Source organism: Anas platyrhynchos, chromosome 4, assembly GCF_047663525.1.
Source record: "Anas platyrhynchos isolate ZD024472 breed Pekin duck chromosome 4, IASCAAS_PekinDuck_T2T, whole genome shotgun sequence".
Taxonomy (NCBI): domain Eukaryota; kingdom Metazoa; phylum Chordata; class Aves; order Anseriformes; family Anatidae; genus Anas; species Anas platyrhynchos.
The window spans coordinates 8370008-8383616 of NC_092590.1; the positions used below are offsets into that span (position 1 = coordinate 8370008).

At 43.3% G+C, this 13609-nt stretch overlaps 1 protein-coding gene across 4 annotated transcripts in view; it reads right to left on the reverse strand.

Annotated features, from left to right (window-relative positions):
• Positions 1-10891, reverse strand: part of SGMS2 (sphingomyelin synthase 2) — a 41988-nt gene extending 31097 nt beyond the window's left edge. The window contains exon 1 of one of the 4 annotated variants that reach the window (XM_005019827.6): positions 10755-10891. The gene's annotated coding sequence lies outside the window, so the exon portion shown is untranslated. Of the gene's footprint in view, positions 1-7853; positions 8120-8167; positions 8440-8496; positions 8603-10754 lie in introns of those variants that run through there. The other 3 variants (XM_072036931.1, XM_005019824.5, XM_005019825.6) reach the window with 3 other exon arrangements.
• Positions 10892-13609: the final 2718 nt, after the last annotated feature.

Here is a 13609-nt window from a genome sequence, read left to right on the forward strand (position 1 = left end):
ATGCACATTGTGAGCTGCCTTAATTATTAGAGTAGACTCAGCTGTGCTGGTCATACACAGAAAAGAAGCATCCCATTTTTTGATGAAAGACATCTTCCAAAGCCAAGAGTCCTTCCTACATTCCTTGTACAGTTATGCTAAAACATAACTCAAAAGAGTAGTAGCATCTTCAACACTGAAACAGTCCCATTCCAACAGAGTAATTAGCTGTCTAAAGAGAGACTGTTCAGAGAAAGCTTTAGGAAGCTGAAAGCTCTCATGTCTGTCAGTAAGACTTATGAAACCGAGCTGGGCAGAATAGAGGCCTGTTCACCTCTGCTTCTATGGGGCAAAAGCATAAGCACCAAGATCACACAGGCTTCTCTCTCATTCTGCAAGAAGTTGAGGCAGTCATCCCAAGGGCCTGGGTCACAACTCACAGTAAGGTTTCTTGAGCACATTCAGACACCAGAGCATTGAATGCCCTACACACACACAGAGATATTCCCCAGCAAGAACTCCAGTTTCTACTAAGCCTCAACATTTGAGCTGAAACGTGGACTTCAGTGACAACTTGGTCTAGGAAACAGGTCACTAGTCTGTTTAACTACAGGGCATCACCACACATTCAGGAGGCAGCACAGCACAAGACAAGGTATTCACACACTTACATACTTTCCCTAAGGCATGAATCCATCCTGAACTGCTTGGTAAGAGGCTAGTTGTTTCACATATACTAATGTGAAAACAGTGTGTGTTAAAGCCCTAGTCATAACAGCAACAGGACAAACACAAGCCATTTAACAATACATTTTTTACGCACTACGACTGGCTTTCATCTGCTGCATCACACTACTGCAAATATCCAATAAAAATGCTGTCCTATAATTTACAGGCCTTTTGATGAAAGGAGAAATGATTATAACGTGATTTTGACTGAAAACACTGTAGATTATCACTATAAATGCACATGTAAGCAGATTTTTTTCGTGTTTCATTTTTAGCAACAAGTAATGAAAGCATAAGCTACATAATATCAGTGCAACACCTGCTGAGTAATGCAACCTATTAAAACTGGATTAACTATTTTTTAAGTGTTATGGAAGATTAATTGAGGTAGCACTTACTTCAGCCCCAATTACAACATTCCTCCTGCATCTGCCCTAGTAGTTGCAATAGTTATCAACTACTCAATGTACAATTACTTCCATAATTAACAGCTCTTTCCTGTGCATTACACACATCAATCATGTTTTGAACAAACTGTGTTGCCTTAAACACATGTTCTAAAAAGGCTTGCAGTGCTTAAGGATTTGTGCTTGATTTCACTGGTGTAGGGGGAGAACAGGAATAAATACACATACTTCAAGTCATAAATAAGGAAAAAACACAAGGCTCAAGAGTTTGTCCTTAATGCATCAAGATGGAACAGGGCGCTCATGCTTTCCTACAGCACCTCTCCCCGCTACATTCCTCCACTCCCCCTCCAGAATCTCCTACTGATGTCTCAGTTTAACTAACGCCACTCAGATGGAAGAGAGTTAAAATGTTCAGTCTGAAACCAAAGATGTCAAAGACTTTACTTTAAGCTTTCTCTAAGTCCAAGTTAAAGAAATAAAAATCAGAAACCACTTGTGGAAGCATTCATACTGCAGAGTAAAACTAAGCCAGACAGCTACTTATCTTGTTGGGACCATCCAGTGACTAGTGTGATGTACACTGGAAAGCATAAGCTGCCTGTGATCAGAAGAATAATTACTCTTTTTAAAAAAGAAGCCCTATATATAAGTGAAAAATATTTTTAGAGCAAGAACTGTAATTATTTATCTTTATCAATAGAGCTTCTTTAGTCTAAGTACTTTAGCTTTGGCATTTGACAAGCATCATGCCTTGCCCTGTGACTATCAGCTGAGGTGTAATTTTATTCATCTTCAACTTTTAGTAGTCACTATAAGTTACTTTAACTTTTACCATACATGAATACATTACTCCATCTTACTTTACACTGACCAGTACTACACTGAGGAAGCAACTTGGTCATAGTTATGTCTTCTCGTGCATATAAGAACAGCTTATTCAATTTTTAGGAACTGCATAGATGAAACTAACCACCATGGTTACCACAAAAAAGCTACCCTCAGTTAGAAGGGCTTTCTGTGCAGCTATGTAGGTTGTGTAGTGTTCAGTTTCAGTTGTTTGGTAAACACCACTGAAAACAATGAATTTTAGAAGGGTCTGCAAATTCAGGATCCAGTCACTGCAGGGTACAGCAGCATACATCTGTAACACTCAGCTCTTCAGGAAGTTGTCTTCATACTGACATCTAAGTCTGCTATGGCACCTTAGGAGGAGCAGCGTCTTTAATACCCCTTGCTTCATACCCAAAGGGGACGGCACGGCCCTTCCTCTCAAGGAAGAAGTTCTTCATGGATGTTCACATATTTCTGGGAAAAACAAGACACTGAGAAGTTCCCCCTCCATTTTAGTACCTGATTGCTTTTACTAGTAAATATAGGATTCTGACTGCTTCAGTCACTGTTCTTTCTCACAGGACGGGAAGACACACAGCTCTACTTTGGAGGACCAGCTTTAGCGTGCTGGCATGTTTCCTACATCATGCAGAGTTGTTTTTTCAAACACTTTCCAAATCACTTATAGCTGTGTGCACAGTACACATCAGGACTGTAACACCACCATTCTGTGAAGATAGAGCAGACTGAGCATCTGCACTTCTGCAGTAACTGCCACTGAAGAAGCATCTTAAGCCAGCCTTGTTACTTGTCAAGTAAGGCCAAATTTTGTGCTCATAATGAGCCTCTACAAGGCCAAGGTGCTACACCAGAAGACATAAGTTAATTCTTGTCAAATGACACACTCAAAACAATGTACAGAATCAGACTGAAATCAAATGAAGACAAGGTTGTGTGTCCAAGAAAGGCACTGCAAAACAAGGGTAAGTTACAACACTCTTACACAGTATCCTCACAGATTAGTGCAGTATTATGAAAATAGGAAATAAACTTGGATAGGGATTTTGTCAGGCTCCTAATACACAGCAACTAAAAGAACACATTAACTTTTTAAGCTAAGTGCAAGTACCAGTGTAAGATACTGAGAGCTTCTATATACACCTGAAGCAGATAAGTTACCAAAAATACGAAGTACAAACTAATCCAAAATAGGTCTATAGCAGTGAATTTCTCTCAACGTTGAGCAACAACAGCTGTCTTCAAATTTTCAGTTTAAGGGCTTATTTTTGTGCATTATAATTTCAATATAAATTCAAACCAGAATAACTGGCAGAGGATCAGATGACAGAATCCTACAATACTACATCAAGTATGTTTTCAACACTGCTAAGACAGTAACACAGCATTCCAGCTTTTAAAGCGTCCTTTAGAGGCAGCAGCAGTGATGGGAACAGTTTGCCTCAATACAGTCTGTGTTCAGTCTCAAACTGAAACATGGGCAGTGGTATTTGGCACTTTTATAAAGCATCTACAAACAGCACTTGCTGTTTCCCATTTACAAGGTTGATGTGGGGGAAGGACGAGAATCAGATGAGCTGTAATTGCTGTAGAAATGTATTAGAACTACGAACCAGATATACAACGTATCATGCCCTCTGTAATTAAACAATTAACAGCTATGAGGTATGAGCTTCACTACTGCTGTTTCTCTTCACCAAAGTTTGTTACTTTAAACAAGGAGAATCAGTACAACTGCTGCACTAGGCAACTGCTCAGCACTCGAGTAAGCATAAGCAGGAACTGGGGTGTGTGCATAAGCAAACATTTTGTCACCGTTAGGTACGGTTCACATTGCTTTCTGTGAAAAGTGAGTCACTCACCACACAACAGCTTAAGGTCTTAAGAGACTTAGTGTAGTAATACTGTGCTGCATGTAGTTGTAAAAGTAACTCAAACTAATGTTTGAACTCAGAAACAGTAAAAAGCAGATGACTTCTACACACAGGTGTTTTACTGAAGATACATTGGGGAGGCAACGTGGCAAGAGACTTCTAACAGCACTTCAATAAGAAGATACTACCTTTTGCTGTGGCTTTAAGGTAGAGCTTACAGGACCTGTGTTGCAGGCAATCTCTGCCAGAGGCTTGTTCTTGGAGGCTAGAGGGAATCCCGTACTGATAGTCACAAAAGCCATTTCATAGGTAGCCAAGACTTGAAAAAAAAGCAACCAACCAAATTTAAATTCCACTTAGAGGTAAGAGTGCCACAGATTTGTGACTGAACTCAAAAGAGTTTGAGTCACAAATGCAAACCGCACCAAGTTTTGCTAGGTTTGCAAGTCCTGATGGCAGTGTTGCAGAGAGAAGACTGAGTAAGTGCACCTAAAGCACATCTAAAGCATTCTAGTATTTAAAGTTTCAATTTTGGAAGATTTGTTCATGACGGTAGCAAGACTGACCCGGGCCTAAGGTATCAGAGACACTAAGCAAAAAGATCTCCTCTCCCAAAACACTGGAAGTTGCATTGCTTTATCTGGGACAAAATGCTTTACACAGAAGGAACAGGTAAGCCAGCCTCTGCAATTTCATTTTCACCAAGAACATTACTAATCGCCAGGGGAGTTTCTGGAAAGTAGTGATTACAAACTGCTGTAGGCAGCTTGTAAATTCTCAGATGGCGGATTAGAATGAATGATTTAAGAGATTTGTTAGTTTCCTGCTTTTGTTTTGCTCACTTTTCCTTTGATTTCTTTCACGATCTCCGCCTCTTTTGCCATTAACGTTACTGTAATTGAAGGCATACGTTGAACCACTACTTGTACTCCCAACTCTCCGTTCAGCCATAACATGCTTGGGTTGTATCTAGGAAACTGAATTCAACCCTACACATTTTATTTCAGTATTGCAGATTTACTATTGCTAAATTAAAAATAATTCTGAATGAATTTATTTTAAGTTGACCCATTCTTAAGCAAGCATCCATATATGCTCTGCGCCAGTTCAGTTTAAATCATTTAAGCTGATGCAACTTTCCAAAACATTCAGTGCTGTACCCAAGAGGCTTGGCACCTTTTCTCAAGGCCACACCAGGCCACTTTGTATCAGTAACCATAGACACAAAAACACTGCAAAGCCTTGCTTGAAACTTACTGCATCACCTAGAATTACAGGAAGATTGAGCCTAAGAAAGTCTCAATATAGAAAGAAAACAATACTACAGGAGAGAGCAGCCAGAAATTAGAAGTCAGCAATATTAAGGCATTGTTTTGTGTGCCAATGAAACTCACCCTCTGGAAGTTTCACAGTTCCACTGATAGCAGCAAGTGAGTTTCTGTTTACAAAGTCTATAAAGAATTAGTGGGATGTCCTTGAAGCAGACACTGCTGTGGCAAGTTAACCTACATAAACTGAGGGAAAGCAAGAGAACTGCAATTTTGTTCGGATGCCTTCAAATGAACAGGATGTTCCTGGCAGTTACGCGTCTGGGGAAGGGACAGTTATGCTGCTCAATATTATTATTTTTATTTTATTTATTTATTTTTACTATAATGCTGTCTTGCCTAAGCTTCATTATTGCAAGCAGGTTCTCCTCCAAGTAGTCATCCTGAAGCATTTCCTCCTTGGAGGATTTACATCCAAACAGTGTTTTATTAAGAACTTTTCTATTTGCAACGATTAACTCAACTTCAAAACCTCCAACGAACTATTTAACTCCCTCATCCATACAGCAGACTAAACTTCAATTTTTTCACACCATCAGGCTGCAAACAAGAGGACCCACAACTGACACCGCATATTTTGAAAGGGACTTAGCACAAGGTAAGGCAGGAAGATTAACCCAGCTACAAGCACAGCCTCAAGGCACAGCAATCTCCTTGTTTGAGGCATGTAAATACATTTCCTAGAGGGCAGCAGGTTTTCCTGAGGCTGATTTGGTTTTATAAAGAGGTTTAGCCCTGCTAGAATTCAATAAATATATGACAGACTTCCAAGCTCAACTATATCAGTTGGAAGTACTTGTCTCCCTGTATTACGCATCCCCACACAGCAGCTATCTCGGGGAGGAGTAGTGATAACATCAGCAAGCGCCCTGGTACAGGAGAGGCTTGCAGAGCCTTACTAAAACAGCAGGGTCCAGTCTGCAGTTAGGAGATGGCATCGGAACAGGTGCAAGCGACATGGACAGAGGGATCTGTGTTACACAAACCCTTCCCTTCAGCAGCTCATAAGGTCCTCAGCATCTGCTGGGACCGCGGTGCCTGCGTGCCCGACACACTGAGCGTCCTGCAGCATCCTCTGGGACAGTGGTGCCCATGGTACAAACAATTCTCCCAGCAGACAGAGAGCTCTGAGGACAGTGGACCTAGTGTTGCACTGGTCTTCCCAGCATCTGCTCAGACCACTGCAGTACCATACCCATACTAAATAAAAGTGTCACAGCATCTGTATTGTCCACTCCCTGCAAACAATATCAAATAATACTGTAGGCTGACAGCCTATCAGAATTAGAAAGCAAATCCAAATTAAAGGAAGTATACACTATTATTACAAATATCTGCATCTTCAAACTGAGTTTCTATAGTAGGAAAGAAAGTCACGAAGGAAAAGTCATAAAGAGCTATTTCTTTAAAAGCCTTCTTGCATTCCCTGGTCCTTAGCAAGGGAGGAACTACTCCGTTTTTAAAGCCCATTACTTGTTTTAATAACTTTTTCTTTACTAATCCTTAAAAACAAAAATCAATACAATATTTTTCAGTCTTTGTACTTCAATTAGGTATACGAGCACACAGGATTCGAAGAATTAGCTGCTTTTTAGAATTTAAAATACTTTACAGGAAATCTTATTCTGCTCTTCTAGAGACATGGAGGTGAATTTGTTTTTTAATTATTATTATTTATACAGAAATATGAAGTCTTTCATAATACTGCATACATGACATAGTATTTCTGGTGTCTACCTAGAACAGTTTTAATTCAGAGGGAAGCTAGTTAGTTCATGAAAACAGAATTGTTAGACCCTGACAATGACTTTTGTGATTGTAGAATTGTGAAATACAAAATGCTTTCACAATCCAGAAAACAGATGCTCAAAGTGCAAGCCATGGCTCATGATTTAAAATATAGGGGTACATAAAGTTACTCTGGATTCAGATTGCCAGCCTCAGAGTTGAAGAAACTCTCTTTTCCCACTTCAAGTTCTCATTTCTCCATTGTGGGTATGTTCACCACAAGGACAGTACAGAAATCAATCTCATTAGGGACCATTGTCTACATCCCATTGTCATCACCTTACAATTTTACTCAAAGCTCCCCCCCTTTGATTTTTGCACACATTATACATTGTACCCTTGAACAATGCTTTCCAGAAGGACAGAGACAGTTGTGTTTCTCTCTGTGATCACATTCTGATAACATCTTTTTAATTGAAAAATCAAAGTAAGTCCTATCTCGAAGGAAAAAAAAAAAAAAAAAAGGAAGCGATTGCACTGACCTCTAGTAAATCGAATCCTGGATCATTTAAGTCAAAATAAAAAAAGTTACTGGCTTCATTCAAGAGTAACTAAGGCTATATGGCATCAAAAAACACCCACCAACAAATAATAAACAAAAGCAACTTCATTAAAAACAAACACTAAACAGCTTGGGTTTTAGACAAACCGATGAATAACTGCAGCAGAGTAAAGCTTGCCAGAACTGCTGGGAGCCCCTCGACTCAGGAAGGAGCGTAACCAAAACAGGTGTACATGTGACAGTGCCACCCTGGAGCCATTCTCCTGGGTAACGAGCAGCTACCTGCTTCTAAGTGGTTAGGTAGCTTCAGGACAGATATTTATTTAACTTGCTGAGGTCTCGTAAATAAAAATAAATGAAAGGATTGGAAAGATTAAGCAGAACAACTGCTCACCTATATTGCATCTTAGGATTTAAGTCTTGCCAGAAGCCCCATTTTCACACGGATCTTGAGCTAGGTTGAAGGCAGAAGCTGTGCGGGGTAGTGGAAAAGTACCTGGTCCCTCAGCAAGAAGTTGAGCTGCACTTCAGAGTTGAAGGCTGGCTTCGAGGAGCGGACCCACGGCAACACACCTTCACCCCACGACGACCCTCAGCACATCTCCTAACCCCCCGGAGCCTCAGGAGCACTCTGGCAGCCTCCTGCGCCGTGCTGGGGGCAGCATTTAGGCAGGTGCCCCCCTCCCACACCCTCACACACCCCCCTACCTGCCAGCCAGCCCCAGGCAGCCGCTGCTCTCCTTCACGACGCGGCCTCCTCAGCAGGAAAACGTCGCGGGCTGCCCGCCCACAGCCCCCCAACGGGCGGGCGGCGTCGCCACCTGCACCCTCCCTGCTCCCTTCCTCCTCCTCCTCCTCCGGAGCTTTCCCCGCAGCCTCCCGGAGCGGCCCCGCACTCGGCAGCGGCGCCGCCTCAGCGCCGGCCCTCCCCGGCCGCAGGGCGGCTCCGCGGCGGGGGCGGCGCTGGCTGCGGGCCGCCGCCGCCGGCCTCACGTTCCCCGGCCGCCCCCGCCATCGCCGCGCCGTGACTCACTCACCCCTGTGGCGAGCCGAGGCGAGGCGAGGCGAGGCGGGGCCGGGCCGGGAGAACCGGCGGGGCCGCCCGCAGCCGTTTAACGGCCGCCCCCGGCCGGTAACGGCAGCCCCCCGGGGCCGCCTCTGCGCGCGCGCGGCGGCAACGGCCATCGGGGTCCCCCCCCCCCGCCATGGTGTCCTCAGCTCCCCTCAGCGCCGTGAGGCGGCTGGCGGTGCCCGCTCGGTCCCCCCCACACACGCAGGAACGCGTCTTTTCTCCAAAATAAATATTAAAAGTTATTAATATAAAGATTTATTTCCGTCAAGAAAGAAATAGAGAGCCCGTAACCGGTCACGGGGATGCGCGCACACACGCTTCACGCCACACAGAGGGCTCTGTGGAAGGGGGTTTGGGTTGCAGGTGTTATGCAAAGGGTAATAATGAGGTAATAATAAAGGTCGCTCCTACAGGCACACGGCAAGCTGTAGGCAGAGTGCCCCCCACACCCCTTTAAGTTCAAAAAAAAGGGAAAAGGGGAATTATGGCCATTCTGCTAATTACTCCAGACATAACAGCCACCTGAAACACTCTCCTTCCTCTGTTGTTTCTGCAGCACCACGTCTGAGGGCCCACCTGCTCCACATCCATGGCTCAGGCACAGGGCACCTGGTGGCCTCCAGAGGCTCGCTCATGCAGAGCAGCTTGCAGGAGAGGGTCTGCCCGACATCACTCGTGTGTCCAGGAGTCTTGCTCCCAAAAAGATTGTCACAATGTGAGTGGCACGTTCAGGAAGTCACAAAACTCAGCGAGGAGTCAGCAGCACACATCTCAGCTACGTTGCTTGGCCATAACAGAGTAACCTTCACAGAGCTCTCTTTGGACAGGAATATTAAGGAAGAGAACTTCATATGGAACAGTTTCATGAGGGAAAAGAAACCTCTTGCACACTAGAAGTCCACAAGGAGAACAGCGTTCAGACCACGTCCCTCCTGTCCCCCAGCAGGGTGACGGGAGGGAGGGAGGGAAGAGAGGAGTTTTGAGGAAAAAGTTACTGTTTGCCTCAGCTGGAACAAACCCAGCATCTTTTTCATTACTGTTTTTTTTTTTTTTTCTCCTCTTTCATGAGATCAGCAGGGATATCATTGGAAGCAGTAATTCTATAAACGAACACAGCCAGCCCATGCATTAAAGTTCTCTTTCTGAAGAGACACCCAGGCAGTTCTCAAAGGCAGCTGCCACCAGAACCCTGCTCAGAGCCATGGTGCAGAGCTAAACCTGCAGAAGGGAGTTAATGGAGCCAGGCAGGAGTAAGAACCACTTTGGAATTTCTAGTTCAAGCTAACTTTATAGAGTTTATAGAAAGAGTAAGCACCAGCACAGAAAGAGAAAGCCTACTTGCATACCCAAGCCATGGCAGACATCTACACAGGAGTTAGATATACCAAGCAGATACCCAGCTCTTCCCTACGGAAGGAAGTTTTGGAACTAGTGAAATGCATGAACACGTACGTACATACTCTGGGTAACCCCGCGCACTTCCTCTGCTGTTGTCCTGTACACCCTGGTTCTCACAGCAAGCTCATGCCTCAGAAAGTACAAGTTGAGACTCCTACCTTGAAACGGGTGAAGAAATTCCTGAATGTTTTTTTTTTTTTCCTAAGCAATTAGGAATAAATACATAAAAGCCAAGAACATGTAAAGTATTAGCACCCAAAGAGATTCTTCAACAGCACACACTCACAAAGTACTTAATAGTGCTAAGTAAGTTGCATGGCTCTGGAACTGAACACCTTTCAGGGATGACACAAATCCTGTCTCCACCACTTTTTAAAAATCAGTTCACTAGTTCTCATTTATCATCAAGGGGTTTAGAACAAGCAAAAACAAACAACAATGAAAAAACCCTTTCACCTGTAGGTTCACCATTAATAATATCACTATTTCTGTCAAGCAAGCAAGTAGACCAAGATATAACCCACCAGCAAGATTGTAAGAAGAGTTTTTTCCATCACCACTCACACCAGAGCTCAGAAGCACACCATACTGCCCTACAAGCACGGTAAGAAGTATTTATTTATCCACTACTGTAGTTATTTACCCATTACCATAACTGATACAACCAGAAGCTCAGACAAGCCCACCCCAACAAGCCAGGAGAGGCTGCCCCCAAGCCCCACAAGGAGCAGGTTACGAGGACAACCAACCACTCCTCACTAACCACACAAGCGCCAGGGACTCCCATCACCTCCCAACATCGAGCAGAGAGCCCCCAAAACTCACAGACAAGCCCCAGCTCCCTCCTGGCACTGCCCTCCCGGCCGTCCCCGGCTTTCAAAGGAGGCGGCCGGTGTCCGCCGGGGGCGGGACCGCGGCCGGCACCGGGACCGCTCCGCCCGCAGGTGTGGGACGGCCCCGGGGCGAATCCGGAGCGAATCCGGTTCGAGGCCGGTGGGGTCCGCCCGCTGCCCTCAGACGGCGGGGAGCGGCCCCTGGGCAACCCTCCTGGGAAAGCTCAAGTGCTGCAGCTTTGCTGCCCTGCCGAAGCTCATGGGACAGTGAGGAATGCACTGGTTTAGAGGGCAGGGATCTTGTCAGAAAATAAAGCGATTGTCTCACTTTCTATAAACAAGTTTCCCCTATGGCTGAAGCCAAAAATTGATTGTCTATCTAAAAATACACGCATCCAAAATCACCGGCTCCGGCTTCAGAGCACTTTCTGTACAAAATATCACTTGAAGACACACTTTTTGTGCATGAAAGAGAGCCTTGGAAGAAATAGTACGAGTGCAGGTACTGACTTGATAGAGGGTGTAGAGGAGGAACGGGAGATTGAGGAAAAATAATTCTAGTTTATCTTCTGTATTTGCAAGTCAGAAGATCAAGATGTTTCTAGGAAACTGTGTCAAGCAGAAGCGTAGGAAATATTCTCAGCCTCTTTAGGAAAGGAGATAACATTTTTGGAAACAAACAGTACATCAGAGGAATAATGCCAGGCAGCTGAAAAGGCTTATTAATGCTCTTCTCTAGCATCCTAAGAATTTCTGGATATGACATTAAATGCATGAAAACTAGAAGAAGACTGTGTGGCTGTAACAACTACCGCTTAGTCAACAGGCAGCTCCATCAGCCTATTTTCTTCGATACTCAGTCCTATCTACTTTATCTTCTCATCATGCTCCAGAGTGGTTCTCTGGTCTCATCTTTTCCAAGTAAGTTTCTTTTCATTTCTCAGCCTTAGGGTTTTACTTTTTTTCAGCAGGCCCATCTGAAGCAGAACAGTGTTGCTAAAGCTTTCACTGCTAGCAACCGTCCTCTTTGACAAAAAATAAAAAATACTGGGTTTGTTTGTTTGTTTTTTCCCCACAGTAATGCAAAACAAAAAACCTCTACATTTTAATACAAACTAGCGGTAGCTGAACACAGAAGTTGCTATATGGTCTCTTTTTGTCTGCGTGTGTGTGGTTTTTCTATGAAGGACAAATTGTTCTTATTCAACCAGGAAAGGAGAAAAAGAAAAGAGGGAAATGGAAATAAGACTGAACGGTGAATGAGCAATCCAAATGTGCTAAGCTTTACCACACCCCATTGAAGTATATAAGCTGTGTAATTTTTATCTCATTATCTTACGTCTAAGGATTCTATTAGTATGAAGATTATTTTTTTTTAGTCAAAATTATTTTTAAACCCCAGCAGCTGACACAATTGCATGAGGGACAATTGGCCTACTTAAAAAGATGTGACTGCTCTTATCACCTGAATGTAAACCCAGTATGAAACACACAGTGAGAACTATCATACCAGGGCACCCTATCTAATGTGCTGCCCTGGCTCTGATAGCAGGCAATGCAAGAAGCTTCAAAAGCTGTACAGTAATATTCTAGCTGCTTATCTATTCTAGCAGCTTATCTGCTTACTTTGTCAGGTACTCAAGTTTTGTTTTCTTTCTGGTTGCAAACCAGATTTTTTTTTCCCTTTAAATAAAAGGACCAACAACCACCTTAATGAAGTTATGCACTGAACAGCAGAAGATTGCTGCTCTTTATTATTGTTTTGTGTGTGTGTGTAGAGTGTGATGCTCCTCAAAATGTAAGACGTTAACCCAGTCCTATGCCCATTTCTCCAATAATTTTAAATGATGTGGGGGGAAATACTGGAAGATATACAAACACTCTGCTATGAAATCTTACTATTAGTTTGGGCAGACCTGTAGAATCAAATCTGAAAGTGAAGTAACGGCTAAAGACATTGTGACAGATATCCTTCAAGTGAGTGAGTCATGAACCACAGAAATATGAAGAAGCAAAAGACAGAGCTGACTCATTTATCAGTTCTGAATTTCAAATATGACATGCTTCTTTCGATGTTATTCTATGGATTAGCAGGCCTTTAGCATGTCTTCTTTTGCTGAGGATTCAAAAGATATGTGAGGTTAGTGAAAAGATGCACGAAAGCCTTTGTTCCACCATATCTAAAACATACCAGAAGCAATTTTGAGCTTATTCTTACGTAGGAGCAAAATGTTACTTACAAAAAGGCATGGCCAAGAGATTTGGTGTAAAGGCCCCAGCCAAGAAAAAGTTGATTGATAGATGGGCTTCTAGACTGAAAAAAACACTTGCTGAAGAGTCTCTATGCCAATTGGTATGTATCATCACACAGATGTGATGTAACTAGGTGGCTTATGATGGGCATGAAGCCAAAGTAAAGGGATCTGGGTAGTGTTATGTCCTGACAAATGTACTTTACTGTCATAAAAATGTGTTCTAAAGTGTCTTTTCCTTTGATTTGTATTTTTAAATCGTTTTGAAGGAGGATGCAGAAAGGGTGGGTCATAATACAAGGAGAAGGGTTCTTCCTATAATCTGATGAGAAAAAAGACTGAGAGAAAATTAGCTTGAGAAGAGGGGCAGATCTTAGAAGAGATGAGGGGGCTGACAGTGCTCCATGAAGCCTCTCAATGGAAAACACCACAGCAAAATCTTGACTTCAGGTACTGTGAGTCGATATGTAGGCAGACTTTTGGGATGTCTTCATTGTGAAGAGGGGAGATTCTTGTTCTTCTCCTATAAATAAATCACAAGGAGGCATAAATGGAGATGTCTCCAGGGCCGCACACACCAGGAAAGATAGTAGAA